The following is a 13,369-nucleotide window of genomic DNA, read 5'->3' as shown; positions in this document are numbered from 1 at the left end:
GGCGCTCCCCCTGCCCTAACAGGAGGTGTTTGACAGTAGACAGGGTGACTGTGTTCTAAAGTGGTCCAGGGGCAAAGCATGGGGAGAGGGTGGATTTGTTCAGGGACATAGCCCTGGAGAACAAGCTGGGCTCAGCTGCCAGGCCCATGCCCTGGATTATAAGCAAATTGAGTCACCCATCTTGGCTCTGGTTGTGCCTTCCATAGATGAAGTCTGAGGAAGGCTCCAAGAAAGCCTGAGTCCAAGGCTGAGTCCCCAAGGCTGAGTCCCCAAGTATTCAGGGGTGATGGAAGGACCCTCAGAGATGATGCAAGGCAGTGGGCAGAGAGACCCAGCTGCCTCCCTGTGCCGTCACCTCCAGAGAAAGGGCAGAGGTGAGCTTTCTTTGGCTGGTTCCACCAAATATGGCAGATTGAATGAGGAAAGGTCTTGGGCTCTGGTTTTTCCAGTCACTCCTATGGTGTCCCCATGAAGGTCCCTGGATGGGAGTGGAACCGATGAAGAGTGAGGATGTCCAGGTTGCCATGGGCATGCACCTTCCCCAGGACTATGGCAGCTCCCCAGTATTTTAATCCTCTCCAATGGTTATCAGCTAGTACTTCTCCCTTTACAAGTCTCAACAGCCTGGCCGAAGACAGTCCTCAGTTGGTGCAGTGCTGCAGCCTCACTCCAGAGAGCCCCACACACTCCCTGGCTTCTCTCAGGATCAGTGCACATTCACTGCAGGACCCTTCTATCCATGCTCTCGCTGGGCCTTCCCAACACTTCCTGAACTGGAGCCTCTGGACAGAGTCACAGGAGAGTCCCAGGGCAGCTTGGACAGCTGGGTCAGACCTTTCAACACAGCCGTAGAGCAGACAGGAGCCTTCACGTTAGACAGGGAACAAATTGACAGCCAAAGTCAGTGCATCATTTACAGAAGAGGTACTTGGAACCAAGTCACCACGTGCCATGTAGGTTCTCAGGGAGGCTGATGGAGATGACCACCTGCAGGCAGGTGAGTCCACGGCCCAGTGATGACCTCTCTCCGCTGCTGCAGGAGTCCCTTCAGCTGCAGTGAGTACACTGGTGTCCACTTCACAAGTTGGGTTGGCAAGCCGGGACTCCAGCACCTCCATGAGCCGGCCGATGTCAGAAGCAGCCAGGTGGCACCCAGTTCGAGATACCCTCCATATTTCTGGTCCCCATCTCTTCTCCAGAATGAGGATGCTCCTTTCAAGGATGATGATCGTGAGGAAGTGGTACCATCAGCCTCAATCAGGACTTCATGATCACCAGGCAGGGCCAGAGAGGAGAGAGGCCAAGGGAGAGCTCATTGACAGCCCACAGATGGCCTTCTGACAAGCTGAAAAGGGTCACCCCAGTTTTTCCCTTGAGGGCCTGGACTTGGAGAGTTATTAAATGACTTCTCAGTGAGCAGATGTGTCCAGGTCACACAGTGCAACAGCCCATTTCCCTCCCACTGCAGCCCTGGCCCTGCATGCAGGGCTGCATGCAACCTCTCAACGCCTGCTTCCTACCCAGCCCTGCCACCTGCTGCTCTCCAACTGCTACTCCTTGTTCTGTCCCCTAGAAATGTCCTCCTCCAGCTCACTGGGTCCTGGGCTGCTCCATCTTCGCAGGCCTGGCTCCTGTGAAGCCAAGGCAGGAGCCTCCCTGCCTTCCAGCCCTTCTCCAGGGCCCCAGCTCTGGCCCCATCATATTACTTGTGTGTGGCAGGTGGGTGCTTGCTGCCTCCTGTTCGCCAGACACTCTGCTCACAGCCTTTCCCTGGACTGGCATCCATAGCAGTGGGAGACAAGAGTGGAAGCAGATCAGCTCAGGATGGGCCAGACTCTGAAGAGCCCTGGGTACCAGGGCACAGCTGCATTTAAGGCTGGCAATGCCTGGAGCGTCTGTGGAAACAGAAGCCCTTCAGGCGTGCCCAGGACAGGTAGGGACCCACCGAGAAATGGAGACCCAGTTAAATTCAGGCCAGGAGCAGACAGGAAGTTGATGCCAAAGTCTCAGGAGAAAGGAACAAGACAGATACCCTATCTATCTCTCTCTGGGGCTCAAGTTGACCTTGCCTGGGCACCAGGGCCTGATCCTCCTGGCCCAGGGCCCCTTCTACACCTGACAGTGATGTTGCTTGTCTGGCAGGCATCTCTGTGCAATAATCTTCCACGGGACATTGACTTTCTACTCTAGGAAATAATATGCTATGGCCAGGACACCGTTGTTGTGTTTGATGGAACTGGTGTCCTGAAGGCAACAGGCCACAGAGTAACCCCATGAAATGCTGCCTCCCTCTCTCAGTGAACCTCACCAGGGGCCTCCTGGACACCAGTCCTCTTCCTGTGTGGGGTATGGTCTGGAACCTGGCAGACAAGGTTCCAGCCCTCTTCAAGTGAGAAGGGCTTGCTCTTCTCTCCCCAAAAGGCACCAGCAGACTACCTTGCTTACTAGGCAGAGAGAAGGGGGAGCTAGAGAAATGGAGTCCACAGCTAATCCAAAGTGGGCACTGGTGGATTTTTAGAAGGACCTGGGTTCCGACCAAATGTGTTAATTCAGACCACTACTGAGGGTGCCGGGAGCCAGTGCACAACCTGGGCAGCACCTTGCCCACTGCAGCCTCAGAGAAGGCTGGAGGGGGTAATGGTGAGGGGAGGGGGCAGTGAGAGCAGTGCAATGTAAATGAAGCAAGGCTCTGAGTGAGGGCCACATGGCCTCAGCTGTCAGCACGCCCAGAGGGGTGGCTGCTTACTGTGGGGTCAGTGAATGACAGGACTGCCCTCCTGTGGGTACTGGGTTAAGATCAGAGTCAGGGTCAGAGTCCACTTAGGAGTCAGGATTGAAGCAAGGGTGAGAGTTTAGAATGAGGTAGGTTAGAGTGAGGGTCCAGGTCGGGTTCAAGTCGACCCAGGGTCTTAGTCCAGGTCAGAGCTGTCCTGGTTGGCTTGGTCAAGAGCTGTGCAAATGTGAGTTCTGGCCTTTAGTCTTGTTATGAGCGAGAACCAGGGGTGGGGCCAGGCTGCTAAGGCCTTTGTTTGTCCATGACCTCTGCCAAGTCCTTCCCCTGAGTCTGGCGTGCTGTCTGTAAGGAAGGTTGCTGTGCTGGTGCTATTGTTCTGCCATCTGGGTAGGAGGAGGAGACCTGGAGTGCTTTCTGGGAAGAGTAGGCAAGAGGAGCAGCTTGGCCTCTGGCTTGTGGAGGAGGCTTTCCTAGGCAGGCCTTCCCTATGCCTCCAGCACATCAGGCTCTGTTTCCTCCTAACTAAAGGCTCAGGAATCACAAACCGGGTAACCAAGGTCCTCAGGGTAAAGAGGAACACAATGCATTCTTCTCCCAGAGAAACAGGACTGAGCGGCTAGGTCGGGATGGGAACTGAATATAGACAGTCTCACTCCAGGTAAGCCTGGAGCCCAGGTGTCTGGGCCACCTCCCCTCCCCTCATAGGCACAGAAGGTGCCTCAAGATGGGCAAGTTTCCCAAAGCCATCTTCGCATGTGCTCCTGGCTGAGGTCTGCCCTCCCATCCGCAGGGCAGGTGGTGGGGGTTGGGGGGAGGGAGGTGAGAGATCCAGCAATCAGTTCAGTTTAGAGCAGTAGCTGGGGTCTGGAGGAAGCACACAAAAGAGGTTTGTTTTTATTTTCACAGTAGACGGAGACCACAGGGCACCAGCAGTAAGATGAAGCTAAGGAAGATCATATCAGCATCTAGAAAATTAATCTTGTTTTGTCATTTTGGTGGAGGCCATCCTGCCTCCCAAGTCCATAGACCTCAGTGTAGTATCCCAAGAGTGAGTGTCCAGGGCTTAGATTGAAGGCAGTGGTGATGGTCTGGGACAAGGTTGCTAAAGCCTTCTGAGTTGACAGACTGGGTCAGGTGTCCTGCAGGTGAGAGTCACGTGGATAAGCCCCTTCCTCCAACATCTCTGACCTCCAGGGGTCCGAGCTGCTCCTTCCCCACCAGTGGAGCTCTCATGGCTGCATGGTTAGTACATGTATGACCTGACTCTGCAGCATGGGGACTTTACTCTTTTAAAAATCCTTGCCTTTTAAAACTCTGGCTGGATTCATCCATAGATTACTATGCAGTGTTGCAAAACATGGTAGATATGCTGAAGGGACCACCTTAGGAGGTCACCCCCTACTCGTGCTCTAGCAAGTGTAGGCAGAAGGTTATAAGGGAAGCCCCAGGCTAGCTTCTCCCACCCCCAGCTCTACTCTGCTACCCACAGGCCCTGCAGCCTGATTTCTTTTTTAAAAAGAATACCTATATTTTAAATATTTGTAGTGTTCTTTAGACTATTCTCTAAAATCTTATAACACTACATTTCTATAAGAGCCTGGTTTCTTTAAGCAAGGCGCAGGAGGGAAAAGGGGGTCTCTTGTAGCCAGGGTAGGCCTTTTCTCATCCCCCTTAATACGTCATAATTAATTGAATTTAAATGGGTGGTACTTTTCTAGGGAAGTGCCCCAATTAGGGTCCACTTATCTTTTGCAGCTTTTTTTTTAAGAGTCCACTTCATCTTTTCATGACACCTGTCGTCTAGGTACTGTGCACGAAATGTCTCATGAACGCTAGATAACCGCCAGATAACTGCCATCCAGTCCTTGTTTGACTGGATGTGTTCAGGAAGTTCATATATGTAGCAGCACATTTAGGAGTTCTTGAATAGCATGGGCTGCCTTTGCTCTGCAAGTGGGAATTGTGTCATAACCCATAAAGGTTATCACTGTAGTCAACATCCAGTGATACCCCTGGGAGAGGGGTAAGAGGTCTCTACAGTCTATTTGCCAGGACTATGCACCCCTGGGTTCCTTGCTGGTGGAGCTGTAAGTCAGACACATTAGTGAGGCTCCCTTGACCTCATGTACTGGCATTGCCAGGCTTTGATCTGTGGCTTGATTGCCATGCCCTGTATGACAGTATTCAGGCAGCTTTGCACTTTACCTGCATGATGTGGAATCAGTCAGCTTCTCAGTTCCAGTGATGTTCATTGCCATAGGGCCCTTTTCCATGGATATTCACCTGGCCCATGAAGAGAGGGCATGGATCCTGTGCTGTCTGCTGCCACAGTGTTTGTCCCTGAGGGGTTGGGACTCGATCATCCAGTTGTTTGGTTGTCAGGTGCCAGAGCACACTGACCACCCATTGACTAGTGGTTACAAGGTGGTGAAAACGTAATAAGATGTGTTCAAGGGGTGTCTTCCAGGACAAGCACCTGTCTGCATATCTGTGCATGGGACAGAATTTTTCTTTCTATATCAGTTTAGTTTTTTTTCCTGTGACTGCCCAGCTGCAGTGGGCATCTTAATTTAACTGGTTGGTCTGTACATCATGCCCAGGCATCCTCCAGGACCCTTGTGCACTGAAGACCCCATGTCTGACACAGCAACGCCTAGGGCCACCCCCTTTCCTGCAGGTGGAAGAGTCCATTGGTGGCTGATTTACTCCTTTCTCAGATATACCGTTTTCATCCAGTAACATGGGCTTGCTGGACAGGGCCTACTTTATTTCATCATAGACTTGCTGGGGAGGAACAACACAAGGGGAGCTAGTCTCTCATTGTCCACCAAGTCCTAGTGACCAGCCAGTAATGGCACTCAACTGGGGTAGGGTGAGCCCTGTCAGGCAGCTGCCTCTAAAACACCAGGGGTCGCCTTCACTGAGTGTCACTTCCTTCTGCCACAGGCTCCAGGCTCCGTTATCTCAGACCCTGCGTATCCCACGCTTGCCATTTGAAAGGCTCTTTAGGATGAACTGGCCTGAGCCAGAGCAGTGTATACAGCCTGCTGGCTGCTTTAAGCACTTCTGGGTCCACACCTCTGTAGTGGGTGTGTGGTGATCTAGTTCCCCATCCACCCTTGTCTTCTATTTTATTTATTTATTTATTTTGCTTTTTAGGGCCCCACCCACAGCATATGGAAGTTCCCAGGCTAGGGGTCTAATTGGAGCTACAGCCACCGGCCTATGGCCAGAGCCACAGCAACGCAGGATCTGAGCTGGGTCTGCGAACTACATCACAGCTCGGGGCAACACCAGATCCTTAACCCACCAAGCGAGGCCAGGGATCGAACGTGCAACCTCATGGTTCCTAGTCAGATTCGTTTCCATTGTGCCACGACAGGAACTCCCCACCCTTGTCTTTTTTTTTTTTTTTTTTTCACAGTGCTTAGTTTTCTTTTTTCTTTTTTTTTTTTTCTTTTCCCACTGTACAGCAAGGGGATCAAGTTATCCTTACATGTATACATTACAATTGCATTTTTTCCCCACCTTTTGTTCTGTTGCAACATGAGTATCTAGACAAAGTTCTCAATGCTATTCAGCAGGATCTCCTTGTGCCCACCCTTGTCTTCTAAACTGCTTTACTGCCACTACATGGATGCGCTGAGGAACCTGGAGGGCTCCCATTTTGCACTTGTCCCAGCATCACTGTCCTGACCTTGGCCTTTCCCCAGGGGCAGCATCCTTCAGGTTCAGGAGTAGTTCTCATCCTAAAACCTCTATTTCCTCAGCCAGGCAGCAGGATCAGCCACCTGGCTATATGGAATGTCCACTGAATGAAACAGCACAGAATAGTTTCAAGGACACAGTAAGGGCCAAGGTTGGCTGAAGTGGCACCTCTTTAACCTAAAAAAGATAGCTTGAAGCACCACCATTGCCTGGAGAGGAGCTTCCAGAAATCTGACATAGGAGCATGTAGGGCCAGAGCCCTGTGGAATATGGCTTTTTTTCCCTAAGACAGCCTTCTGACTGGATCACAAATCCAGCACACAGTGACAGCTTTTGCATCACAAAGTCAGGTCCCTCCACCTTGTGAGGGATGGCAGTTCTTTTCTTGACACCAGAGGGATGCACCCCTTTCTCTGAGTTCTGGGATCCTGCCCCATGGGGCCCATCTTCCAACTTTTCTGTGATTTCGTATGTTTATCCTCTTCTATTTTTTCTTCCAGCCCTAGGGAGAGTAAGCTGCTTTGTAAAACTCTTTGAACATTCCTTTTTTGCCTCTTTAGCTCTTCACTTGCTGGGTGTGGTGGGCAGAATGATTGTCCTAATCCCCGGTCCAGGTCCTGTGACCTAATCCCTAAGAGCTGTGAATATGCCACCTTATAAGGACCTGGTGATGGGGAGCTGATCCTGGGTTATCTGGATGGGCCCAATTTAATCACAAGAGTCCTTAGACGTTGAGAATCAGAGGGAGATGAGACCACAGAGGAATGACCCAAGAGATGGAGGATGAGAGCACAGGAATGTTAAAACCCCTAGAAACTGGAAAAGGCAGAGAAATGGATTCTCTCTGGTAGCTTCCAGAAAGAAACACAGCCCTTGAGAACTGTGTCAGATTTCTAACCTATGGAATTGAGAGAATGCACTTGTGTTGTTCGAAGCACCGTATGTGTGATAATTGGCTGTAGCGGCAATAGAAAATACAGACACTGGTTAATGCTTTTATATGAAGTTCTCTTTGCTAGTATAACTAACGAGGCTTCATCTGTCCTGCTCCCACTAATGCAGAGACTCCCTGCCAGCTCCCATCACTCCAGGTGGCGGGCAGTGTGAGCTCAGGGCAGACCCCATCTCTTCCACCTCCTTCTCTCTGGCCAGCTCTAACTTCAGGAAATTCTTTGCTCTGATTCAGCTTCTGTGTGCTCTAATCCTGCATGTCCTGTAACTGGCCCTTGGATGGCACAGATCCCATAGGATTGCTGGAAGGCAAGATTCGGTCCCTTCCTTGCTTATGCCATCTTCAGCTTATTGATTTCCCTGTCATCACCTAGGGCCTCCCCAAAGCTGGGAACTTTGGCTCCAAACCCTGTTCAGCCTTACACTTTAGGCCCTCTGATCACATGGACCCAAATCATTTAGGGCAGGTAACCACATGCTCCCTGGTTCTCTCTCTTTAAAAAGGATGTAGCTTCTCCCACAAACCTCCACAAAAATAAATACCAGATAAATTGTATAGCTAAAAGGTAAACATAAAACTCTAAATATATGAGAGGAGATAGGAGAATAAATCCTCACGTTACGGTGCAAAAGACCATTTTAAGGGTGAGCATTAACTCCTATTGGTGCTGCCTAAAGATTTGGGGGATCAAATTAAAATAGGAGACCACCTGGTAGGCTGTGCTAGCTGTCAGCGCATGGGCTGGAAAATTCACTCAAGAATTGGAGGGTTGGAATTCCCGTCATGGTGCAGTGGAAATGAATCCGACTAGGAACCATGAGGTTGTGTGTTCGATCCCTGGCCTCGCTCCATGGGTTAAGGATTTGGCGTTGCTGTGGCTGTGGTGTAGGCCAGCAGCTACAGCTCTGATTGGACCCCTAGCCTGGGAACCTCCACATGCTGCGGGTGCGGCCCTAAAAAGACAAAAGACAAAAGACAAAAAAAAAAATGGAGGGTAAAGTGATGTGCTTGTACATGTAAATAAATAATAGAGTTAATGTTGGCTAGTAGAATATCCAGGTTGACCTTGACATTTCAGGAACTGCTGACCTCCTGCTATTCTAGAGAACAGAGAAAAAAAACCTTTGTTAGCTGAGAAAGGTAAATTCTCTTCTGACGAGAAAAGATGTACAGTGTCTCCACTTCAGGGGCTTCTATGGATTCCTAAGAAAGAGTCCCCTTTGGGAACTTTGGACACATTGTCCATCCTGATGCTACACTCAGACAATAGCAGTGAAATTTATAATTTTTTGTTGATGCTGTCTAAAAGTTTTGGGGACAAAGTGAAAACTTCTGTCAGTTATCATTGCCTATATGTAAGAGAGCTATTTTGTTTCTTTTCACAGGGAAACTATTAAAGATTCTTAGAGATAGAAATATTCATATCTTTGGGTTATCTCCCAGATTACAATGTTTCCTCACCTTAGGTGAGTAATTTATTCTTGAGAAATATGTTTTTACTGAATATTAGATAAGTTTAGGGAATGATTGTTGCTTTTGTTAGGTCTGATAATTTTGTGTCCGTTATATGGAAAATGTATTTTCAGAGAAATTTTCAGAGAAGCCTAAGGAATGAAATGTCAAAATATCTGTAATTTATTTTCAAAAATATTTGCAAAACAGTAATTGGTGAAGAAAAACGTGGCAAAATATTAGCAATTTAAAAATTTTGATCACATATACATGCATATTCATTATACTTTAAATTTGAAAAAGTTTACACTATAAAGATCAGAGAAGAAAAGAGCATAAACCTCATCTGAGGCAAATTCTCCTAAGTTAAAAACACAGTTAAGTTTAATTTCAGTGGAAAATTGTTAATTCATTCCTAAGCCCTGAATTTAAGCTCTCTTTAAAATAACACAAACTTCCTTTAAAGTAGTCAGTTTATTCTAGTCATTAAAGTTATCTGTCATAACCTGACATAATAAGCCAGGCTCACTTTATTAACTTTATGTCTGTCTACCTATACTGCTTCAGGTCTTTTGTGTCTCTTACATACTGTATACCTAAAATCCTGGTTATAAATTACACTATCAGTGTATTTTACTTGAGTCTTTCATCCAAGAATCCATCAGAAAACACAGTATAGAATTAAAAAGTCTATGAAAATAATGTCAATAAAGCACCTAGACTGCCACCCCAGGAAACCAGCAGACCAAAAGTCAATCAGTGAGACAGGACATTGATCCTGCCAGTCTCCTCTGTCCTCACGGCAGCTCCTTTAAGGAGAAAGATTCTTCACCCCTCCATGTTTTTGGCTGACCCAAGGCATATGGAGTTCCTGGGCCAGGGATCAGATCTGAGGCACAGTTTGGACCTACGCTGCAGCTTCAGCAATGTTTTATTCTTTAACCCACTGGGCCAGCCTCAGGATCGAACCTGCATTCTAGCGCTATAGAGACACGGCCAATCCCATTGCACCACAGCTGGAACTCCAAGGAGAAAGATTCTTAGGGGTAGGGCAGAGGTCTCCATTTCCCTAAAAGAGATCAAAGGCCACACACACCTATCCAGGTGTGCTGGGGAAACTCACAGAAGGGAAGGACTTAACCTTTCATGACTCTGGGATACAGACACCTGTGTGCCTCCTATCAGGCCCATAGGTGACTTGTACCTTGGGGTTGTCATAAGAGACCTTCTGGTGCTTAAGGAAACACCACCAGTGGATCCTGGAGCCCTCAGATAACTGCAGAGGAATCTTCAAAGTGAGGCTACCATTGCTTTTTCCGGCTCACTGGGTATGTACACCCTGAGGGCATGTTTCCCTCAAGGAGAATCATCCAGTTAGAAAAGGTGGTGTGAAATCAGATTTAAATCATGCCTGATTTTAGCTGAAGTGATTGGTGACACCACCTTGGCTCTGGAAGGAATTCGGGGCAGCCTCAGCTCACAGGTCAAGGTTGTTAGGATGATAGAATATCCCTAGACTTTCTCCTTGCAGGAGAAAGTGGAGCCTGCAGTTGCTAATACATCCTGCCCACCAGGATTAATGCCTTGGATCAGGAGGGGAGGTTAATACAGAGACTTAAGGAGAAAGCTGCCAGGCTTCCTAAAGTAGAAATCCCTGATGGTTGACGGGATTTGTTCAACTGCTAGGATCCGGACCCTGGGGGACATGACTGAGGTCGGTATTGTAGGCGGGCTTCATCCTGAAGCTTAAGGGCCTTTTCGCAGTTGATTTAACATGCTATATGAGTCAAACTAAATGTTTTTGGTTGGCTGTCAGTCAGATGTATCAAATCAGGAATGAATTCTTCTAAACACTATGCAAGAGTCTCCTAGAAAACTATACTATCTCTCTCCTTTGTGGGTTTTTCTTCCCTCTGTTTGTTCTCTGCCTTCCTTGTATCCTTCTCTCTTCTTGTCCCAAGTCCTCTGTAGACTCAGGAGCTGTCCTTCAAGATAGCCTTCTGGAACTAGGAGGTTCTGAATGGGACCACTTGTCAACAAGGGGCAGGGACCACCCTTCACTAAAGCCGTAAATGCACAATTATGTTTATTAGGGAAACTACCAGCAGAGAAGCCACAGAGCACACACAGAGGAAGGCTCAAGCCTGGCACAGCTGGACTGGGCACATGTGGGAAGTTTCCAGAAGCACCACACCCCTGTAATGCCATTCAATTTATAGGCCAAATGGAAACATTTGGACGATTATGAAACACTGAAATCTTCCTGGTGGGGAAGTTCCCTTGTCAAAAGAAGAAGCCTCTGAAACTAAGCCGCTGACATCAGACTGTTCTATGTGGACTAATTCAGATAGGCTGAGCTAGCTCTCTGCTAAAAAGGGGGAGGAAATAAGCCTGGGGTGACAACTATTCAATCTCCTCAGTCCTGCTCTGAATGGGGTATTGTTGAGGAGTTTCTCATAGAGCAATGTGCTTGTGCAAACCCTCCATTCATTCACCCAACAGATAGATTTTGTGTCTCATAACATACTATGAGTGTTGTTCCAGAGCCTAGGGCTGTATTGGATGCCAAGGCAGCCAAGATTTCTACCTTCACATTCAGCCTCTGAGCCCCCTGAGGTGGTCATGGTCTTTCCAGTTCTAACTTACTTTATCTTTTCCCTTCAGCCAGACGGGGTAGTTGAAACCTTTGTGGTCTTCTCCCATTGCCTTTCTCAAGTTCTCCCAAAGTTGGCCTCCAGCCCAGTAGATGCTTTATCCCGATTATCCTTCCATAGATTAGAGAAAAGGAAGCAGGGTCTGCCCGTCTCCAAGGAGCAATTTAGGACTATTCAAATCGCTGAGAGGATGCTAAGGTAATGGGACAGAATGGATCAAGAGCTGAGCTTCAAAGCCTGACTCATCCTTTCAGGCTCTTTTTTGATGTTGAACAAATTAATTCCACGACATACACCTGTTATTTTCCAGGAACTAAAACAGGTTCCATTAGAAATATGTTGTTCCTGGAAGAAATTTCCACTGGAGCTTTAAAAATGATGAGTTACATCCTTATAGGTGAACATGAAAAGTTGATTTTATGATCAGTCCCAAAAGGAGAATTTCCTTCTATTTTTATTTCTGTGCTTTGCAAACAGATTGAACTAAAACATTTGTAACCCAAACATATCAGTCAATAAAAATCTCTTTAGTATAGATATTTCCTAGTCAGCAATGCTTGGATAAAGTCAGAAATCCCTTTTTAATGCTCAGAGATGAGGCATTCCCAAACTGTTTCACCTGCCAGCACACCCATAATGAAACCTTTCCTCATGGAAGTGGAATCTCCAAATCCAAAACTTCTTCTTCCTTGACCATGAGTTCATCATTCTCTCTGATTATGTGCTTTGTGCTGGAGATGAGCATGGAACCAGCCAAATTTCTGTCAAACCTCTACCCTCCATTTAGAAGTCCAGACAGACATCCAAACCGAAGGCTCTAAGCCATCCATTTTTGCAGTATCTAAGAAGTATCCTGAGGAGGTGGCATTCTAGAATATTTGTGCAGTGACCTGGAGATAGAATTCCTTCTTCATTTCACACTCCATTTAAAAGGAACCACTTTCACCAACTTCCTGAGTGACCTACAACCCACCAACTGCCTTTTCTACTCTTCACTCCATAACTTCTTAGGCAGCTTTGTTCTATCTCTCTTGAATTTTCTCTACTCATTCCTCCTAATGAACAAATATGCCTTTTACCTCCATTGTACCTACGCTGAGTGAGCCATCACTCATGGAAATGGGGCAGCAGCTGCCCAGAGGGGGTGACCTTGAGGAGGTTGGGAGACTTTGAACTTCTCTTATAAATCAAGCAGTAGAAAGATAATTTTTTTTGGGGGGGCACACGTGCAGCATGTAGACGTTCCCAGGCCAGGGACTAAACCCACGCCTCAGCCTGCAATCTGTACCACAGCTGGTCGACACCGGATCCTTAACCTGCTGCGGCACATGGGAACTTCCAAAGACGATAATTTTTTTTTAATTTTTAATTTTTTTTGTCTTTTTGCCATTTCTAGGGCCGCTCCTGCAGCTCATGGATGTTCCCAGGCTAGGGGTCAAATCGGAGCTGAGCTATAGCTGCCAGCCTACACCACAGCCACAGCAACACCAGATCTGAGCCGCATCTGCAACCTACACCTACAGCTCATGGCAATGCCGGATTCTTAATCCACTGAGCAAGGCCAGGGATCAAACCCGCAACCTCATGGTTCCTAGTCGGATTTGTTAACCACTGAGCCATGATGGGAACTCCAAAAGATGATAAATTTGAATGGCATTAAAATTACTGTCATCCTTGAACTAGAGTGTAGTGGTCTGACTCTAAACCTTGTAAATTTTAAAAGGTGGAACTGACACTTTGAAGGTAGAACTGGCAGGATTTGTGAGTGGCTTAGATGGAAGGTTTAAGAGAAAGAAGGGAGGTGGAGTGACTTTATTTTAGTCAGAGTAACGGGGTGAGTAGAGCACCATTTATGGAGATAATGAGATT

At 47.6% G+C, this 13,369-nt stretch overlaps 1 long non-coding RNA gene across 1 annotated transcript in view; it reads left to right on the top strand.

Annotated features, from left to right (window-relative positions):
* Positions 1-1,719: 1,719 nt before the first annotated feature.
* The window catches only part of LOC146397293 (uncharacterized), a 34,466-nt gene continuing 22,816 nt past the window's right edge, over positions 1,720-13,369 (top strand). Inside the window, exon 1 of the long non-coding RNA XR_014822954.1 lies at positions 1,720-1,933. This is a non-coding gene — a long non-coding RNA (uncharacterized LOC146397293). The remainder of the gene's footprint in view (positions 1,934-13,369) is intronic.

Source organism: Sus scrofa, chromosome 13 (genome assembly GCF_054392235.1).
Source record: "Sus scrofa isolate SSC_HxYL_T2T_F1_AM1 chromosome 13, Sscrofa_HxYL_maternal_Yorkshire_Landrace_v2.0, whole genome shotgun sequence".
Classification (NCBI taxonomy): domain Eukaryota; kingdom Metazoa; phylum Chordata; class Mammalia; order Artiodactyla; family Suidae; genus Sus; species Sus scrofa.
The sequence above is the reverse complement of the archived record's forward strand: the minus strand, read 5'-3'. Positions and strand labels throughout refer to the sequence as shown.